Consider the following 20,507-nt stretch of genomic DNA (forward strand, 5'->3'; position numbering starts at 1 on the left):
CCAAGACTACTCTATCCAGCAAGTCTATCATTTAAAATAGATGGTGAAATAAAGAACTTTCCAATGCATAAAATCTCCAAATCTATAGGAAACAATGAAGGCAGTCCTGAGAGGGAAGTTCATAACACTACAAGCCTAATTCAAAAAACAAGAAAAACTTCTAAAGACTCTCTAACCCTACAACTTAAAAACTTAGAAAGAGAACAACAAGAAAAGCCCAGAGTAAGTAGAAGGAAAGAAATAATAAAGACCAGAGCAGAAATAAATGGTATAGAGACTAAAAAACAATACAAAAGATCAAGGAAACCAAGAGCTAGTTCTTTGAAAAGATAAACAAAACTGATCAACCTTTAGCCAGACTCATCAAGAAACAAAGAGAGAGGACCCAAATAAACAAAATCAGAAATGAAAGAGGTGAAAGAACAACTGTCCCTAAAGAAATACAAAAGATTGTACAAAAATACAATGAACAACTATATACTACCAAGCTGAACAACCTGGATGAAATGGATAAATTTCTAGAAAAATACAACCTGCCAAAACTCAATCAGGAAGAGTCAGAAAGTCTAAGAGGTAATCAAAGGGCTCCCAGCACACAGAAGCCATGGCCTGAATGGCTTCACAGGGGTGTTTTATGAAACATTCAAAGAAGAATTAACACCTATCCTCCTCAAACTATTTCAAAAAATCCAAGAGGAAGGAACACTTCCAAACTCTTTTTATGAGGCCAGAATTAGCTTAATTCCAAAACTATATAAAGACACTACAAAAAAAGAAAATTACAGGCCAATATCCCTGATGAACATAGATGCTAAAATCCTCAACAAAGTATTAGCAAATCAGATCCAGCAATATATTAAAAAGATCATACACCATGACCAAGTGGGATTTATTCCAGGGATGCAAGGCTGGTACAATATTCTCAAATCAATAAAGTGATATATCACATGAACAGATTGAAAGACAAAAATTACATGATCATATTAATAGATGCAGAAAAAGCATTTGATAAAATCCAACACCCATTTTTGATAAAAACTCTCAGCAAAGTCTGAATAGAGGGAGTATACCTCAACATAATAAAGGACATATATGACAAACCTACAGCCAACATCATACTCAATGAGCAAAAACTAAAACCACTTCCCCTAAGAACAGGAACAAGACAGGGATGTCCACTTTCACCACTCTTATTCAACATTGTACTGGAAGTCCTATCCGCAGAGATCAGATAAGAAGAAAACACAAAAAGCCTCCAAATTGGGAAAGAGGAAATAAAACTGTCATTATTTGCACATGACATGATATTGTACATAGAGAATCCTAAAAACTTTACAAAAGAACTACTAGATTTAAAAAATGAATTCATCAAGGTAGCAGGATACAAAATTAACACCCAGAAATTGATGGCATTTTTATACACTTTTTGAAAAAGAAACTAAAAAACAATCCTATTTAGCATTGCAACTAAAAAAATAAGATACCTAGGAATAAACTTAACCAAAGATGTAAAAGACCTTTACTTGGAAAACCACAGGACACTGAAAAAAGAAATAGAGGAAGATATAAACAAATAGAAAAATATACCATGCTCATGGATTGGAAGAATTAACATCATTAAAATGTCCATACTACATAAAGCCATCTATAAATTCAATGCAATCCCTATTAAAATACCAACAGAGTATTTCACAGATTTAGAACAAACACTTCCAAAATTTATATGGAATCCAAAAACACTCCGGACAGCCACAGCAATCTTGAGAAAGAAGAACAAATTGGAGACATCACAATACCAGATATCAAGTTATACTACAAAGCCAATGAAATCAAAACAGCCTAGTACTGGCACAAGAACAGACATACAGATCAGTGGAACAGAACAGAGAATCCAGAAATTGCCCCACGCCATTATGGTCAATTAATATTTGATAAAGGAGGCAAGAACATACAATGGAGTGAAGACAGCCTTTTCAATAAATGGTGTTGGAAAAATTGTACAGGTACATGCGAAAAAAATGAAACTAGACCACCAACTTACACCATACACAAAAGTAAACTCAAAATGGATAAAAGACTTAAATTTTTGACATGAAACCATAAAAATCCTAGAGAAAAACATAGGCAGTAAAATCTCAGGCTTCTCTCATAGCAATATGTTTGTTGATACATCTCCTAGGGCAATAGAAACTAAGGAGAAAATAAACAAATGGGACTGCATCAAAATAAAAAGCTTCTGCACAGCAAAAGAAACTATCAACAAAACAAAAAGGGAGCCCATGGTATGGGGGAAGATATTTGCCAATGACACATCTGATAAAGGGTTAACATCCAAAATATATAAGAAACTCATACAACTTAGCAAAAGGAAAACAAACAATCCAATTAAAAAATGGGCAAAGGACCTAAATAGACATACAGATGGCTAAGAGACATGAAAAAATGCTCAGCGTTGCTAAATATCAGAGAGATGCAAATTAAAACTACAATGAGGTATCACTTCACACTTGTCAGAATGGCTACCATCAATAAATCAATGAACTACAAGTGCTGGGGAGGGGCTGAAGAAAAGGGCACCCTAGTACACTGCTGGTAGGAATGCAGACTGGTGCAGCCACTATGGAAAACAGTATGGAGTTTTCTCACAAGATTAAAACTTGTCCTGCCATTTCACCCAGTGATCCCACTTCTAGGAATAATTTTAAGAAACCCAAAACACCAAGCACAAAGAATTTATTTACCCCTATGTTCATAGCAGCACAATTTACAATGGCCAAGATCTGGAAACAGCCTAAGTATCCATCAGTAGATGAGTGGATAAAAAAGCTGTGGGACATTTATACCATGGAATACTATGCAGCTGTAAAAAAGAAAGATCTTTTATCCTTTGGCACAACATGGAGGGAACTGGAAAGTATTATGCTGGGTGAAATAAGCCAGTCATAGAAAGACAAGTACCACATGATCTCACTTATATGTGGAAAATAATAAACAAAATAAACTGATGAACAAAGTGGATCCAGAAACATAGAAGCATGGAACAGACTGGGGGATCTCAAAGGGAAGGTGGGGAGGGGGGGTGTGGGTGGGAAGAGATTAATCAAAGAACTTATATGTTTATAAGCATAACCCATGGACACTGACATTGGTATTGGGAAAGCCTGGGGATGGGATGGATGTGGGGTGGAGGGGATCAACAGGGATAAAGGGAGGATATCTGTAATATTCTCAACAATGAAGATAAAGAAACTTAAAAAAATAAAGACTAGTAGATATTGGTAGGTTCCAAACCCTGCTGAGGTGAATTCTGCTTCTTGTGATAAGCACCTGCATAGAAGCTTCCATGCTGTGTTGGGAGTTGAGCTTCACTGTCAGCCAGCCTGAGGGTCAAGCCCACACATGAACCAGCCAATAGCAATCAAGACTCAATTACAACAGGAGGGGGCCAAACAATGCACATAAGAGACATTATTAGAGCACCCAGGTCTGGTGATGAGGGAGACTGCACCACTGGGTCTCACAGGTCACCTACTACCTAAGGCCACCCTACCCAAACTGTCATAGCAGATCTACCTAATACATAGAAACAAACCCAAACAGGCAGCCAAAATGGGGAGACAAAGAAACAAGATCTAAATGAAAGAACAAGAGAATTCTCCAGAAGAAGAGCTCAATGAAATGGAGATACAGTTCAGAGTAATAATTATAAGGATGCTCAACAGCATGAAAAACGATATAGAAACTATGAAAAATGATCAGTTAGAATTGAAGAATGACATAGCAGAAATAAAGAATACACTGGAAGGAATAAACATCAGATTAGAGGAAGCTGAGGAGAATTAGAAGACAGGGTAGTTGTATTTCATCCTGTGCTGTGGCTTTACATATCATCAATATGATGATCACTACCATATTTATATCTTTAGCTAGGAGTTTTCTCCTGTGCTCCAGACATGAGTGTGTAAATAGCCTCTTGAAAAAGCTATTTTGGTTGTCCCAAAAGAACTTACACTCAACCTAACTTGAAGCCTTGATTTTGCTCTTCACAACTGCTCCTCCTCCAGACTGCTTAATCTTAGGAAATGGCATTGGCATTTCCCTAGAAGATTCAAACCCAAAAACTTGGGAGTCACACTTGGCATTACTTCTTTATCACTCCACATCTAATACTACAACTTAAGTCAAATTTGCTCATTGCTCTCCACCTCTACTGCCAGCGCTCTATACCAAGCCATCATCAGCTCTCATTTTCAGAATAGATTCCCATGTACAGTGTGATTTATGCTCTAAACTTTAGTCCGAGCTGCAATCATAGTGATTGTTGAAGAACGTATATTAAACTTCAGTGCTGTAGTGTTCAAAATATTTCAATAGGTTGTGAGATTGTATTTTCCAAAGATGGCCACAATAACTCTCATTCCTCATGCTCATGTGATTACATGTGATTATGACTCTCCCCATTGAGGGGTGGAGTATAAGTCTCCTCACCCTTGAATTTTGGATAACTTTATGTGTCACTTCTAATTAATGGGATGCCATGAAAGAGACATTATATGACTTCTGAGGCTAGGTTAAAAGGGGCCATGAAACCTCCTTCTGGTTTCCTTGAGACCCTTACTTTTGGGGGAAGCCAGCTGAAAAGAAATTCATTTACCCTAAGACCATCATTCCAGAAAGGTCATATATAGACACTCTAGTCAATAATCTCAGATGAATTCCCAGAATCAAATGCTAACCATGAGGGAAACATTTTGACTATCCAGCTCAGTTGAGGCTTCAGCTGACTGTAGTAGCTACAGGTAACACCTGAACATAACCAAATAAAAGAATCTGAACAAGAACTGCCAAGTTGAGCCCTTTCTGAATTACTGGCTGACAAAATTTGAGTAAAAATAAAATAGCTGTTCTTATACCACTAAATTTTGCAGTGACTTGTTATACAGCAATAAGGACTGGATCAGCCTCCTCTTGTCCTTAGGTTATGATAAAAAATTCTATCTGGAACCTATAGGGTCCTGCATGAACTGGCTCCAGGCTAGTCTTTTAGTCTCTTTTGGTGCCTTTTTCACTGGGCTTCAACCACACTGACCTTTGCTTATTCTTTGTAAGGAATTTTGCTGAGGCTATTGATCTCCCTGCCTGAAATGCACTCTTCACCTAAGATCAACTCAACCCTCAGGTCTTCTCTGCGATTTCTTTAAGAAAGCTAAAAGAAGCCCTGGCTAGTGTGACTCAATTGGTAAGGCGTCATCCTATACACCAAATGTTGTTGGTTCAATTCCAGGTCAGGGCACATGCCCGGTTTGAGGGCTCGATCTCCAGTGGGGAAGGCAAGCAGGAGGCAGCTCTCACATTGATATCTCTCTCTTTCCCTCTCCTTTCCACCAAAAACAAACAAACAAAAATACACAAAAAACTAAAAGAACACATGGCAAAGAAGAAAGGTTTATTTATTTTTGTTGTTTTCACATGGGAAAAGGTAGAGTGAAAATATCCAGTGATGAGAAGGAGTTGGTAGATACAAAAAGGTTGATGATAGGAAGGGTAAAAGATGATTAATGGAAAATGTTGGACTGCAGGCATTGCATTATTGTCTCAGCTATTGAAGAGAAGAAGGAAGAAAGTATAAGTAGCATGTGGATACCTCCTGCATTTCCTGCAAACCTACTCTATTCAGCTAAGGATGACCTGTAAGGACTGCATCAACAGGCTTCCATGCCTTCTGGTTGCCCTTGGGATCAGTCAATAGGAAGTCCTGGCAGGGGATTCATGGGAGGAAAGGGAGAAAAAGAGGAATATTTAGTCCCCTAGCTCCCTCCCCATGGGGTCATTTCTGGCTGGTTGCTTCCCCCACCTTGCCATGGTTATAGCACCTCTTCAAGTGGCCCTCTTCACACTTGATCCATTGGGATTCCAGGGGATACCTCCTTTCCTCCCCACTGCATCCTCTCTGTTACTACACAAGGTGATCCACTATTCCCTGGGGTTCCCTACACCTGGCAAATGTCTTTTTAAGCAGTTTGATTATTAAACCATTGTTAAATTATTCTAATTCAAGTCTGACATATGTTTCCTGCTGGACCCTTGTCATATACATGGAGAGATGATGATGAGTAAGTAGGTGGAAAGGGCAAGGGTATGTGAAGCTGGCAAAAAACTCAATACATCACACTATTTTGGTTAAAATATAAAGCTGAGACATAAACCACTATAGTAATATTACTATTAAATCATGAGTAAAATGAAAGGGCTGAGGACTTGTTATCTGTTTAAATATATAAAGATAATGCTTATAGAGAAAAGTGTCTCTTCCATTAAACAATGGAATCAAACTTGACTTTGTCTTACTTAAACCCCATAAATAGCAGTCAAATTCATAAGGGATTCTGTAAAATATATACATATAACTAGATAAGTAATTTTATTCCTTTTCACTTACCCACATATGGCAAACTCAGAACATCACCAACTTAAACTTGCCATACACATCACAATAGCCTATGCTAGCTAGAATGACTTAAGTGTTTCTTTCCCCTCTAATTTTTTTTCTGAATTTAAAAATAAAACTGAAAAAGTATGAGAAGTTCTAGTCCAAGTTAATTTACCATCATCTACAACATCCTCGCTAGGCTTTTATTATTTTTTAATCGTTATCAGAGGATATTTTTTCCATTGATTTTTAGAGAGAGTGGAAGGGAGGGAGGAAGAGAGAGAGAGAGAGAAAGAGAGTGTGTGAGAAACATCAATGTGAGAGAAACAAGCCAAGTGGTTGCCTCCCACATGCTGGGGATTGAACCCAGGTACGTGCCCCTGACCAGGAATCAAACCTGCTACCCTTCAGTGCATGGGTCAACTCTCTAACCAGTGAGTCACACAGGCCAGTGCCCCACTAGGCTTTTTTAAGGCTTTTTACATGATCACTATCATTATTATTACACTTTGTTAGAAAGAAATGCTAAGAGGATTTCTACCATTGATGGAACTTTTACTCTGTGCCAGACAGTTTCATAAGAAATTATATAAATTGAATCATGCTATCCTCAAGACAATACTATAATGGAAGCAATTATTACTCTTATTTTCAAATAAGGAAACAGAAATATAGAGCAGTTATTTCATTTGCCAAAATCACACACTTACTAGCTGTATAACAAAGAAATCCAACAGGTCAGCAGGATCATCAGGGACAACTTATAACTGGAATGCTTTGGAGATGACTTTTGTTTTTCCTTCTTTTCTTTCTTTCTTTTTTTTTTTTTTAACTGCTTGGGGAAATTTGGATCTGTTTTGACCTCAAGCTTCTCTGGAAAGTTATGAAGAATTTTATCCTTTCCTTGCTATAAGTTCCATGTAAAGAAAGATGTCCTCATCACATTCATTGTCATGAAGCTCTTTCCTGTAACTTGCCAGGTTAACAGAATTATATGAAATTCTAGGAAAGCAGATCTATACTGGGAATCAGAAAAAGTAGATGTAACTACTTTTAAAATAACCATAATTTCAAAAAAAAATTAACAAATGTTGATGAGGTTGTAGAGAAATTAGAACCTCTGTGCATTGCTGGTGAGAATGTAAAATGGCTGCAACCACTGTGAGAAAGTTTGGAGGCTCCTCAAAAAGTTAAATGTAGAGATTAAAGATGATGGCGGACTGAGTGGAAGCTACACTGCCACTCTCCCAGGACCAAACTGGAATTAAAACTAAAATATAAAAAAAGCATCCTGAATAATCAACTGTAACTGAAGACAAACTGGAGAGCACCCTCATAACCAAGGAGGAAAAGTGGAGACCACATAGAGACTGGGAGGAAGTGCAGAGGCATGAGAGGGCTGGATGGGATGCCATAGAGAGCAACTGAAGATCAGTAGGGATATCTCAGTGATGGAAGATTCCTACTGAGGACTCTGGGCCTAAACCCCTGGTTAGTCTTCCCAGCCAAGAGTGCCAGAACTGAGAAAGGTGCCCACATAATATCTGGCTGTAAAAAGCAGGCAGATTTCTGTCTGGCAGGAAGAAATGGCTAGAAATGCAAGCACCCTCTTAAAGGGCCAGTGCACAAAGTTTCCTGTGCAGCCACTCACCTTGGGCTCCAGCAGAAGGAGGGCAGAGTGGACTGGAGCTGTGTGAGGAGAATCTAGGGTTGTGGGTTCTGGACATAGAGCTGAGAGGGCACCCCTCTGGATTCCTGTGCTGAGTCATTTCCCCAAACTGCAGAGGACATCTTTCTCAGGCAGACATTTACTTTTCAAGCAGCTTTTGCCTGAAGGGGAAGCAATTGCCCCACCCTGCTGGAAAACCTCTTGCCTTACCCCATAGGGTTTCTACAGCCTGAGGCTCATTAAGAGACTGAAAACAATCAGCTGCTTCACCCTCTGGAGTTTCTACAGCCTGAGGCTCATTAAGAGAATCAGATTAATCAGCCTGCAGGCAGAGGCAGACTCAGAATGCTTTGAGTCTTTGCCTGATCTGCTTCTGGACCCCGGCCATAGAAAAGCAGACTTTGGTGTGCATCTTGGTCCTGTCCAAATGCACCCAGCCCCAACTGAGAGGACCTCAAGACATTAGTTGTTGATAGCTCCAAACAAGGTATTCAAGGCCAGTCATAAACAGCGTCTGACATTGGCTTGCACCAAAGACAATCCAAAAAGACTGAGAGTCCTAGCAGGCCAATGTAATACATAGAAACAAACCCAAATAGGCAGCCAAAATGGCGGGACAAAAAAATAAGCCTCAAATAAAAGAACAGAGAAGTCTCCAGAAAAAGAGCTAAATAAAATGGAGAAAAGCAATCTATGAGCTATAGGGTTCAGAATACTGATTTTAAGGATGGTCACCAGCATGAAAAAAGATTTGGAAACTATGAAAAATGACCAGTCAGAAATGAAGAATGAGATAGCAGAAATAAAGAATACATTGGATGGAATAAACAGCAGATTAGGAATAAATACATTGAAAGCTGAGGATCAGATCAGCAAATTAGAAGACAGGGTAGAAAAAAATCACTCAATCAGAGACCAAAAGTTAAAAAACAATTAAAAAACAGGAAGACAGTCTAAGGAAGCTGTGGAACAACATGAAATGTAGCAATATTCACATTATAGGAGAACCAGAAGGGGAAGAGAATAAGCCAGGGATAGAGAACCTGTTTGAAGAAATAATGGCAGAAAACTTCCCTAACCTGGTCAAGGAAAAAGTTACACAAGTTCTGGAGGCACAGAGAGTCAAAATCAAAAAGAATCCAAAGAGGCCCATGCCCAGACACATCATAATTTAAATGCCAAAAATTCAAGACAAAGAGAGAATCTTAAAGGAAGCAAGAGAAAAGCAATCTGTTACTTACAAAGGCTCTCCTATAAGGCTGTCAGCTGACTTCTCATCAGAAACTCTACAGGCCAGAAGGGAATGGAATGAAGTATTCAAGGTAATGCAAAACAAGGATCTGAAACCAAGACTACTCTATCCATCAAGGTTATTCGAAATAGATGGTGAAATAAAGAGCTTCCCAGGCAAAAAAAAAACAAAACAGAAACAAAACAACAGAACTAAAGGAATTTATCACCACAAAACCAGCATTGCAGGAAATGTTAAAGGGACTGCTGTAATAATAATAAGAAATAGAGAGAGAAACATGGGCATAAAGAATTAAAATGGCAATAAATAGGACTTATCAATAATAAACTGAAGGACTTTCATGGAGAGATCAACATCAATACAGTCATAGTCATGGACTTTAACACCCCAGTGACTTCACTGGGTAGATCTCCCAAACAAAAAGTCAACACAGAAACAGTGGCTCTAAATGGCACACTAGATCGGATGGATTTAATTGATATTTACAGAACATTTAACCCCAAAGCTGCAAATGGGTCATTCTAAAAAAATAGACCACATATTAGGACACAAAACCAGCCTCTACAAGTTCAAGAAGATTGAAATCATATCAAGCATCTCAGATTACAAGGGCATGAAATTAGAAATCAACTACAGTAAAAACATTCAAAAACATTCAGACACATGGATGCTAAATAGCATGTTATTAAACAATGAATGGGTTACTAATAAGACCAAAAAGAAATAAAAAACTTCCTGGAAACAAATGAAAATGAACACACAACAACCCAAAATCTATGGGACACAGCCAAAGCACTCCTAAGAGGGAAGTTCATAGCACTACAGGCCTACTTCAAAAAGCAAGAAAAAGTTTTAGTAAACCATCTATCCCTACAACTTAAAGAATTCAAAAGCTCTGCCAGGAAGCCATCTGGACAAGGCTTTTGTTTGCTGGGAGTTTTTTTATTGCTGCTTCGATTTCATCAGTTGTTATTGGGCTATTCAAGTTTTCTGAATCTTCCTGATTCAGTTTTACATGATCTCACTCATATATAGAATCTAATAAACAAAATAGGCTGAGGAACAAAATAACTCCAGAGACACAGAACCATGGAACAGACTGATGAGGGTGGGGGGGAGAGTGAGGAGAGATTAATCAAGGAGCTTAAATGCATATATGCGTAACCCATAGACACATACAATAGTGTGGTGAAGGCCTGGGAGTGGGGGAGCTGGATGCGGGGTGGAGGGGATCAATGGGGGGGGGGAGGTGGATATCTGTTATACTTTCAACAATGAATATAAATTTAAATAAATAAATAAATAATAAAAAACACAGCACAGTTCCCAATTATTAAAAAAAGAAAGAAACAGACAAAGTCAAATGTACAATTACCATATGATCCAGAAATTTTACTTTTGGGTACATACCTTCAATATTCAAAATCATGGACTCAAACAGATACTTGAATGCCAATGTCATAACATCATTATTTACAATAATCAAAAGGTGGAAGCAACCCAAGCATCTCTTGGTAGGTTAATGAATAAAGAAAATGTGGTATATGCTTACAATAGTACATTCAGTTTTAAAACGGAAGGAAATTCTAATTCAAGCTCAACCACGTCTGCTCTTTGAAGCTCTTGATCCTTGCACATCTGGAAGGAGAATATCAAAAATTACACTGCTAAGGCAGGTGGAATTGTGCCCAACAGAAGCCTTAGCCTGGATTCAGCCCAGCATCTTCTTCCCCACCATAAGCACCTGGCTTAACCTCAGACATGTAGAGAAGGTTATGAGAGGTCATCTTGACCTAGTTCACCTCCCCCAACTTCATTTCCACCCATTTATCCTTTCCTCTCTTCTAAATGGATTATTTCCCAAAATTGATCCCTTTAAACATATTCAATAAGAGACTGATCATAAAAACATAGTATGTGTATTACTATTCTCAGTTGCTCATTAGAAGCTGTTACTTAATACTGCTAATTACTAAGCTTTGTTCCTATTATCCACTCCCACCTTCTTGAAGGGTCTTACATGGATTACAAGAGGACAAGTTTCAGTACCTGGTAGCTATGAGAAAATCAGGACTAGAGACAAGTAACCTAGGAACACAGTCTCCTTTACCTTGGTGTGTGCCCTGCTCCCTCATCTACTTCAGAGTGGCTACTTCTTAACAACTTACCATAGACTTGTCTTTGATTTCCTGACCCTTGTCTGCATGAAATTCCACCATTTCTGCTTAACTTTCCTGTTGCTAGTTGTCAAGCTGCCCTGGCTTCTGTGCTCTCAGCTTCTGCAGTGAGCTCTGAGCAGCGAGCTGCTCCCTTGCCAACTCAAGCTTGGATTGGTCCTCCTCCTGATGAAAGGCAGGACCCACCTGACTGTTAGCTTCATCTCACTCAAAATAATGAACAACCAGAGCTACCTACTTACCAGTAAACAGTAGTAGTCATCATTGAAAGCTTTGAGGTAGGTGATAATAGAATCGAAGTTTTGCTTAGGGAATATATTATTTTTAAGACTGGACATAGTAAAATACAGATTTTCCCCTAAGATTTGTGGGGTCCAGAGCATGAGTATAAATGGAGTTCCACATGCCATACATCTAAAGGTTATAAATCAAACTAACAAGTTATTAAATAAAATATGGTCCATTCCCTTACATTGACAAAATAAATCTTTATAACAAGGTGGAAGTTCAGGTGAAAATACAGAATTACTGAAGTTCTCAGATTTTTATGCTGGGACATGGTAGAATGAGAGAAACCTGGTGCTTGCCCCTGGCCCATCCCCACTTCTCTTCTAAGCCCAGGTTCTGTCCCATATGACAGGAGCCTTGGTCACCTTCACAGGGGCATGTTCAGGCTCCATCTACATTCCTACTCTCACCTCACAAACAACTATCCTACAAACAATTACCCCTTGTGAAACTTTCAGGCCTAGAAGAAGTAAGTGCAATAGTGAGGTAGTCTGTCATCAGGAGAATGTACCTAGAGAAAAGGTTGGCTCAGGCCCAAAAATTGGGTTCTAGCAGAAGAGGAACTTTGATTGGGAACGTCCTATTGACCTTGTGGATTCCTTACCACATGGAGAGGTATAACAAAAGTGGGCCATAGAGGGCCCTCTAAAGCATAAAACCAAGGCAGAGGTAAAAGCAAACAAAAAGCAGAGTATCTAATCAACATGACTGCAAAATATGATGAGGCATTTGCACAACAATGAGCTCTGAGTTGTTCTGTGGCCTTTCTCGACATAGTGGAAGAATTGCCCTTGAAGGATTTTCCTCTCCCCTGTGTTCTATGGAGTTGCAAACTGAGCTGACGGTATTAAAAGTGTTCTCTATACTATCACTATAACCAAGGAGGAATTTATCAGAAAGTGGGGTGCACTTTTATAGCATGAAAACAAAATACAAAAGACAGAGTGTTTTTTGTTTTTTTTTAATCTGATATAGTTCTGGGGAGTGAAGAGGAGTTTAAGCCTCACCCAGAGCAATTTATGTCTCATCTTATTCTAGTTAGATGACTGCCAATACTCTGAAATCCTGATTCGTCAGGGTGGCCCTTCCTTGCCTAGTTTAGAAGTAAAGATTGAAGAAAGGGATTATGCAAGTAAATACAGATTTGGCACTTTCCTTTATGTATCTGTGTTACAAAGTTCCTTAATGACAGGAAGATATGTAATTTAAAGGGAGAAATTGGCATTTAGTTAACTCCCTTTGATTTACACAGGGCCAGAAGTAGGCTTGATTGAGCTCCTTGAAATAATTCCATGTATGGGGAGAGGACTACAAAGTTAGGCTCCTGCTAATGACACTGGCTTACAACCTCACACGCCCTGTTACCATTTTCAATATGACCAACCTCTTCTACGGCATCAGTTTGTTCTTTTCCCCTTACATAGTCATTAAAAAGCAAAGGCTGAAAACTCTTTACCTCCCTCAAGACAGAGTAGGAGAAATAAAGTCAGACATTGTCAGAACCTACTGTCCAGGGATGATTATGTCCTCAGGAAAGGACATCACTTCTAAGCTTTTCTGAAAGTAGTGGCTACTTCCCTTTTACAGGGGAAACAAAATCATCCCTCTGCAGAGTTCTAAATGACCCACTTAAGATTTCAGGGGGGCATAAAAGGAACTGTCTCAAGGGAAAGCCAGAAATGTGAAGCCTTCGCAATAGATGGCTTATTTGAAAGGAACGTTGCTCCTTAGAAAGGTCACATTGTGATGCTGCATTCAAGATAATGATATTATGAAAGAGGCAAGGGTGGATTATAGCATGAATGGATTTCCCTCAGAAATCCTGGGATTAAGTTCACCAATGAACATTGGTGAGCTGAAGAAAATGAAGCAAGGTCAGTGACTCTGGAACATATCAAATGAGGGTGAGGGTAGCATGAAATGGGCCTGGAGAGAGATCCTAGAAGCTTCTTTTCTAGCTTTCATCTGTGGTCTGTAAAAGACTGTGACAAATTGTACAGAGCTGGAGAACAATGGCATGACAGCTGCTACTTAATAATAACAAAGATTTAAATTCTAAAATTTGGCCTGACCATCCTCAACAAAATTCCAAATCCCAATGAACATTAAGCCTACAACATCCAAACATTCTCCCACTCTTAAAATATAGAAAGATAAAAAATTAAGACTACTTCATGATGACCATGAAGATCATCATTTGGTACCCATGTCACTTGTCCAAACCTCCCAAATAGACCCATCTCCAGTGTGGAAGGGTGGGTCACTGAGATTACTTTGAAACAGAATTTAAGCAATCTCAAATCGAGAGCAATATTACTTAGGCCCCATCTGTGACTTTTCCATTCTATCCATTCTTTGCTAGATGTTAACCAACCTGAGTAGTTGATCCACCCACTTGGAAATGTCTTTAATTCATTGCTTCCAGGCTCCCCCCTCAGGAAATTGTTAAAAATAATGCCTACTTAATTTGTACAGGAGACAATTTTGTTTGCTTGAAGCATTAACCCAGAATTTCTCTTCTGTACTCTCTATAGCCCCAACCTAAATAACCACAGTCAAATCTCTGCCATAAAAACCAGGAATAGTCAGATAAATCCTCAAATTATTATCTGACTCTTACCTTTTCCCCACATACCAAAACTCATTGCTAACCATGTCCTGGTTAGCCCCATTAGTCTATCCCACTGACAAATTCAAGATACCCAAAGCAGAATTGATCACCTTTTCCCAAATCAGCTCCATACACAGACTACTCAGGCAAGAAAATTGGAACTCACCTTTACTTCTCCCGTTTCCACATTCTGTCAATCATCAATCCCTATAGCTTCTATTATCTTGATACCTCTTGAATCTTCCCTCCTCCCACCCACCAGTTTAGGTCAGAACATCAATTCTTGCCTGCCTTCCCATCTGGCCCACCTAAATCTACCCTGCACAGATGTATCACAATGGTATTTACCAAAGGCAAACCTAAGTCATGTCAGTACTTTGCTTAAAATTACTGCTATTCCTCACCCCCTAGGTTTAAAAATAGTGGTCATATGATAATAGAATGGGGAAGGCTTGGGGGGATGCAGGTTGAGGGTTTGGGGGGATCAAATGAAGGAAAAAAAGGGGGACATCTGAAATTCTTTCAATAAAGATAAATTAAAAAAAAAATAGTGGTCATATGCCCTAGCTTAAGACACAGAGTCCTTATCTGACTCCTTCTTATCTTGCTGGCTTTGCTTTTCCCCCTCTCTTACAAGTACCTTTCACTCCAGCTCAAGTAAGCTACTTGAACTTCCCCACACTCATACATTGTAGTTAATTTTTTCTCCATTTATTTTTCCAGTTCTTTATTTAATTCCTTTCCATCTTTCAGACTCAGTTCCAGCCTTTTACCTTCCTCTTACTGGTTAAACTGTGCTTCCTCCATACCCCCAAAGGACCCTGTTCCTAGTTGTGCCTGACTCTCAGCACACTACGCTATACTTACTGGTTTACTTGTTTGTCTCACTAAATCGACTGTAGATCCCTCAGGAGAGAAGGCATCCCCTATTTGTTTTTCTAGTACCTAGTAACATGCAGTGTGTAAACACAGAATATTTAGCCAGGGAGATATTAACTATAAGCTACAATATAAGTGATCAGAAAACCATAAAATGTATAGGAGAATGAATTTTGGCTTTATCTGAGCATATTCCATATGCGTATATATTTGATAGGGAAGGGTTGTTTTTTTTTCATGGTATTCCATCAAATGAAACTCAGTAAGACATATTTAAAATATAAATCTTCTTTTCTGTTTTCATAGTCATTTTCCAAAGTAGCAGATTCCCTCCACCCTTGCCACAAAGAACGATGATTCTCTCCTGATGCTGACAAATGGAGAGAAAAGCATTACAGAGGAACAGAATTCAGATGATTTGCAGAGTGCAAGTCCACAGGCTCTTAACTAAAATTCTGAGATCCAAAAAGTTCTGGAAACAAAACCTTTTTAGAAACTCATTTGGCAGCAAAACCTGGCCTGACCTGAACCCATTTGATGACAAAACCTGAACCTGAAGGCTATTTAAAGTCATTATTTATCACACCCTCAAGACTACAATTCAATACTTTTCTAAGTAATTCTTTTCCAGTTTTACCCTAAACTCTAGCTAATGGTTTTAAAAGGGGAAAAGAAAAAAAAAAGGCTACTGTGCTTGGGTTTTGTCTTTAATTTTTTCCCCCCATACTCTCACAATACTTTAAAGCTTAATTTTCTGTTCTTCCACACCATACTTACCCCTAGTCATAATTTTTGTGTCCACTTCCAACTTAATCTAAGTTCTATTTAATATATTGCCTGACTAAGTTATATTTAATATATTGCTGAAATAAACAAAAAAAACAATAAAAATGAAATTACTTCTGGTGTCTTTGGATATTGAAATTATGGCACCCACCTTTCACTCCAAAAAATTTTCTCTCAGTCACTCTACTCATTAAGGTTAAAAGAATATACTTCTCTCTCTTAATTCATTCTGTATTTAAAACAACAAAATCCAGGTCTAATTAAAGTCTTTGCCAAGGGACTCTAGCTTTATATCATGAAAAATTCCAAATATATTTTAAAATACAAACAGAACCATAGTATAAGGAAGAGCTTTGTAATTATTATACCTTATTTAGAAACAATTTTAAAAACTAATAAATTTATCATAAAAATTAAAAATTTTGCAAAGTATAATCAAAAGATAAAAACTTGGGGGAAAATTATATATTAATTTCATTAATACATAATGAATTTATACAAACAATAAAAATGAATAAAAAGCATAAAGTATGAATAAATAATTCACAGAAAAATAAGTCCAAAAGCTCTTAAATATAGAAAATAATTTTTATCACAGTCATAATAGGAATAATGCCAATTAAAATATTTTATTACTTTTAATTTATCAGATTGACAACATTTTAAAAATTTGGAGACAATTTTTGTTGGCAAGGCAATGGAGAAAACATGAACTCTTTTATGTTGCTAGTGGCAATGTATGTTGGAACACCTCACATAAAGGCAATTTGGCAACATGTATTGAAATTACAAATGCAGGTACCATTTGATGCAGCAATTCTACTTTTAGGAATTTATCATACAGATATAACAGCAAATTATAAAAATGACACACTTGTATGTGGTTATTGCAGCATTGTCTGCAATGGAAAATGTTAGAAATTACTTAATTTCTAGCAATATGGAGTTGGCTATATATTATCATATATCCATTCAGTGAAATACTGCACAGCTATTTAAAAACAATAAGAGGAAAGCTCTTTGTGTACTGATTTGGAAAGATATCCAAAGTATATTTTTAAATAAAAGAAAAAAAAGCACTGGACACAATTGTATCATATATATACATATATGATATGTATCATATATGTATCATATATATTTATTTATTTATTTATTTATTTATTTATTTATTTATTTATTTATTTATTTATTTAAATAATAGTGTGGAGAAAATAAATTAAAAAATAAAAATCAAACAAAATAACGAAGAAACAAAATGAAAACAATCCATAAAAAAATTTCAGATACTATTTTCTAAAATGTCTCTTTCATAAAATCTAATTTTAAACATCAGCCTCTTCTTGAACTAAACTTTTAGGGGAAAAAAAATTTGAGGTACTAATAAAAGTCAAAAAAATAACTTATTTTCCAAATGAACTACTCAAAGAATGTCCCTTTCATACTGAAGGTTTTTTCATTCCTTCTTTTACATTTAGATCAAATTGGCTCCTTACATTGTAAGTTTCCATTGAATACCAGATCTATTGAAGAGCCTTGTCATACACTCAGTTTTAGGATGAGCATTTATTCAATAAAATTATTCTGAGCACCAATGATGGGCGTGGGTTTTAAATTTGTTGATTCCCCTGGTTTGAAAGGCAGTTCATTTGCAGAGCTAATTAATTATGTAAATTAATTCCACAGAATTAGAGGCATTTTGCACAGTTAAGAGGTTTTTTACCTTTCTGGCAACTCTCTCTTATCTTTTGCTGACCTGTCTTCTTCACTTTATCTGTTTTTCAAACTGTTGGCATTAGCAAAAATCTTCTCACTCTTTATAATGCCCTAGGTATTATAACTTACTTCAACAGTTTCACTCTTCACTGTAATGAGACTGACTTCTGTCAACTCTACATAGGTGTCCTATGACCCACTCAAGCACATGTCCAAACCTGAATTCTTCTTCACCCAAAACATCTTTTCTCCTTCTGAATCATAGAGTCCCCTTTCTTCTTTATCCCCAGTATGCAACCAATTTCTAAATCCTATTTTTCTATTTCTTAAATATATCTGAGCCCTGTACTCCATCCTCAACACCTCCACCTAGTTCAGATCCACTTTACATCTCACAAGAGCAGTTGCAATAGCTTTCTAACTTGTCTCTTTTTTCTGTCTACCTATCTTCAAGCCATCCTTGATAGAATTTCATCTTTAAAACAAAAACTTGGCCATAATGGAGACTTCTCATTTCAATATTTTAATAAAATCCTTTAATAGCTCCCTGTTACCTATAAGATAATGTTCACACTACTACCTTGCCCAGTAAACCAAACCTCCAGGGACTGGCTCCTCCTCTCCACCTTTTGTTCATACTCCTCGCCACTCCCCTAAACATACCCTGCATTATTCTACCATATATTTGCATCCATTTCTGAAATTCACTGTGCTGTCTGTTCACTTCAGGCCTTCCTTTCACCCTGAAAAGCCTTCCCCTGCCCTTATCCCACCTTCTGTCCCTTAGCACCTAGTCATCTTTTAAAATGATACTGCCAACAAAACAAAAAGGCAGCCAACCAAATGAGAGAAGATATTTGCAAACAACAGCTCCAACAAGGGGTTAACATCCAAAATATATAACAAACTTATAAAACTCAACAACAATCCATTTAAAAAATTGGCAGAGTGGACCTGGAAAGGATTATGCTAAGTGAAATAAGCCAGTCAGAGAAAAACAAGTGCCACATGATCTAACTCATATGTGAAATCTAATGAACAGACTAGCCTGATGAACAAGATAGATACAGAGATATAGAAGCATGGAGCAGTTGGACAAATTTCAGGGGGAAGGTGGGGGCAGGGGAGGGAGATTAATCAAAGAACTTAAATGCATATATACATGACCTATGGAGAACACAGGCAATAATGTGGAGAAGGCCTGGTGGGGTGGGGGGCAGGGGAGGATGCCTGGTAGAGGGATTCAACTGGGGAGAAAAGGGGGAACATCTGTAATACTTTCAACAATAAAGAAAAAAAATTGTCAGAGAACCTGAACACACACTTCTCCCAAGAAGATATACAAATGGTCAACAGATATATAAAAAGATACTCAATTTCACTAGCTATTATGGAAATGCAAATCAAAACTATAATGAGATATCACCTCACACCTGTTAGAATGCCTATTATCAACAAGACAAGCAATAACAAATGTTGAAAAGTTTGTGGAGAAAAGGGAACCCTCATACACTTCTGGTAAGAATGTAAAGTGGTACAGCTACTATGAAAAAAGTATGGATAGAATTAAGAATAATGTTACCATATGACCCAGCCACCTCTCTTTTGGTATTTACCTGAAAAAAAATGAAAACATTTATTCACAAGGTTGTATGCAACTGTATGTTCATTATAGCATTATTCATGGTGATCAAGACATGGAGACAACCAAAGTGTCATTTGATAGAGGACTGGATAAAAAGGATGTGGCACATATATACCATGCAATACTACTCAGCCATAAGAAAAGATGAAATACTGCCATTTTTGACAACATGGATGGACCTTGAGAATATCAAACTAAGAGAAATAAGTCAGTCATATGATTTCACTCATATGTGGATATAAAACTGAAACTCATAGACACAGATAACAGTACGATGGTGACCAGACGGAAGGGGGATAGGGAGTAAAGGATGTCAACTGTATGGAGACAGAAGATGATTTGACTTTGGGTTGTGGGCACACAATGAAATATGTAGATCATGTGTCATAAAAATGTACACTTGAAACTTATATAATCTTATTACCCAATGTCATCCCAATAAATTTAATGAAAGGATAAAAACAAAATTCCATAATAAATAAATAAATAAAATCCAACTCAAGTGTTGCCTCTTTTGTTAAGCACTCTGGTCATTATGAGGTAGACCTAACCATTCCACTACAGCTCCATTAGCGTGTATATGGCACTGAGCAGTGTCTGCTTGTTTACTGTGAGTCTATCCCACTAACCTGCTGGTATAAGGATATCTAAAGAAGCAGGGTCAGCTTGCTTATTTCTTTTTCCTCACACTTAACACAACATCTTTGCATGGATGCTCAACTGATTGTGGTTGAATAGAATTTAATTGAATAACAATATTTTTTACATGTTCGTTTTTAAAGCTCCCATGATAGAGAGACTTAAAGAAGAAATGTTTGAAAGATTAGAAGTGGGGTATTTTAAAAAGCAAGTAAAAGAAGAGAGTTTAAAGAAATATCATGGCAAATGTTCAAGAAAGAGGGCTAAAAATGATGTGTCTGCTGTAAGAGTCAGGGTGAGAAAAGATATCATGATTAATAGATGCCCCCCAGGAGTTCTAGCAGTGATAAACTTCCTTCTTTTGTCAAAATCCTAGTAGGATATCAGAACTATTGCCTTGTCTTTTCACTCTGTA

This window comes from Miniopterus natalensis, chromosome 2, assembly GCF_054644295.1.
Source record: "Miniopterus natalensis isolate mMinNat1 chromosome 2, mMinNat1.hap1, whole genome shotgun sequence".
Taxonomy (NCBI): Eukaryota; Metazoa; Chordata; class Mammalia; order Chiroptera; family Miniopteridae; genus Miniopterus; species Miniopterus natalensis.